The sequence below is a fragment of the Nanorana parkeri genome, unplaced genomic scaffold (assembly GCF_000935625.1).
Source record: "Nanorana parkeri isolate BGI_ZX_2015 unplaced genomic scaffold, ASM93562v1 scaffold84, whole genome shotgun sequence".
NCBI classification, from domain to species: Eukaryota; Metazoa; Chordata; class Amphibia; order Anura; family Dicroglossidae; genus Nanorana; species Nanorana parkeri.
In genome coordinates, this window is record NW_017306352.1 from 1,928,336 (window position 1) to 1,930,480 (window position 2,145).

The following is a 2,145-nucleotide window of genomic DNA, read 5'->3' on the forward strand; positions in this document are numbered from 1 at the left end:
GTTGTTTGTTTTTTTTTTTTTTTTTTTTTTTTTTTTTTAAATATAAATAATTTTTTATAGTTTGCCAATAACATTTCTTATAGTGTAAATGAAGCTGCGTAAAATCTATTAGTAATTTGTCCTTGTTTCACTGCCATCGATTACGTGTTATAATACAGCTGGAGAGCACGTAGGGATGTGACATGTACATACAGGGATTAGACATGTTGCAACGCTGCCTGTAGCACATCCACGGCAAAAACCACCGGCCTTGTGGACCAAACATATATTTTGTGACCTTTTTCTAATTGGACTTGTTTAATAATGGTAACTATATATAGAGACCGAGCAGCCCCCGGGCAATCTGCAGCCTACAAATACTTTCTGCCAGAGTCACAAGCTTGCCACACAATTTCACATGTGATTGGGCTATTGCCATTAGATTGCCCACGGTCTATTCAGTTTCTATCAACTCAGGAGACCCCCTCGCTGCAGCTGTTGGTAAATCTAAAGTAGATTGTACAATCAGATTGGCCAGATTTAGTTTAAGGCTAATCTGAGCCCAGTGTCTTCAAGAATCGGTGAGAGTCTGTGCTGCTTGTCCCTTTAATTCCATTTGCATGGGCAGTCTCACCAACTCATTCAGTGTGGCTTCTTACAGTCCTCTAGTTGCTGTGGGTCAAAAGAGAACCTGATCACCTGTGATTTTGGGTTTCTGCCTGACTGCTCATCTGGGGTTTTTCAGTGTTCTTACTAGTATAGTACTGAACACAAACAAATAGAATAAAGGGACATCTTTATAAAGCAATTAATGTGACTGGTGAATCTTCTTGAGGCATGTGTTTAAAGGAGAACTATGAGGCGAGTGAAAATCACTCCTCCTCATAGTTCGAGCCGACCGGTGACAATTAAACTGTCGCATGTCGGCTCAATAGATCGGGAAGTGAGCAAACACATACTGTCACTCGCTCACTTCTCGATCATCTCTCTGCAGTGACTGTCAGTCACCGCTCCCCGCATGAATTCCCCCCCTCCCCACTCCTGTCCTCCAGCCCTGACTGGAGGAACGGACGGGGAGGGGACGGGCACAGCTGGTTCTGCCTCTAGATAGGCAGAGCCCGCTGTCACTCACGCAGCTGGGTGGATCTCGACAGTAATGTCGGGAATGGAATTCATCCCGGCTGCAGCGCTCTCAGTATACCGTGAGCTGCAGCTCACGATATACTGAGCTTTGGGTCACGGGAGGAGGTTAGTATATGTCCTCCGGCGACCCTTAAGATAACTATGGGGAAAAACACTAACCCCATAGTTCTCTTTTAAGTTGCAGTGATTGCTTCAACTGCAGTATATTTTTGGTGAATGACAAATTCACTGCTTTATAAATATGCACCTAAAGTTTGAGATTAACCCCCCACCCCCACCTTCTTTCTGGCACTAAGCAAGTCATAATACCAAATATTTCTAAGGAAGTAACCGTGCAGGCGTACAGACATTTTGTGGTGCCTAGAAGTATCTGTTTTTAGTCTTCCAATCCTTTGGGATGCTCACGGAATTCTAATCCCGGGCCATACATAAGCCTTGATATATTCTCACTAAAGAGAAAACTGTGAAAAGTCAACAATAATAGAATGAATTTGAAAAAAGGAAAACCATAAGATTAAAAATAATTATAAGAATAAAAAAAAATATAATTTTACCGTGGGGCTCACCACAACTTAGCAACCAAGTATGTTACCAAGGGGTCCCAGCCCTAGGAAGCTTGAGAACCACTGCCCTAAAGGAACCATATAATGGTTTAGAATATATTTGTAATTATTTATGGTCAAGACTAAAAAAAATAGGTAAATATGAAATAAAGCTAATTTATATTCACAGTCAGGAAGTAGAGTCTTGGGCTCCCTTTCATATGTTTAACAGTCTTTCCTGTTGGTTACACTGCTCAATAGCTCAAGCTCTGAGAAGACTCAAGTTAGGGGTTCATGTAGCAGAAGGAAAAGTTCCTGAGGCCACTCTAGGGAGCAGGATTACCTTTTCTGCATACATTTTTGCATGTTATGGTTATTACTTCTGTTGGAAAGTGAACTTGTGCTTCAAAAATGTGTGCTAGGGAATGTATTATGGTTCTGTGTATGTATATGCATGTATGTACATGTGTGTTCATATATA

At 41.4% G+C, this 2,145-nt stretch overlaps 1 protein-coding gene across 6 annotated transcripts in view; it reads left to right on the forward strand.

Annotated features, from left to right (window-relative positions):
* The window catches only part of PARD3 (par-3 family cell polarity regulator), a 535,067-nt gene that overhangs the window by 323,695 nt on the left and 209,227 nt on the right, over window positions 1-2,145 (forward strand). The gene's annotated exons all lie outside the window — the stretch shown is intronic.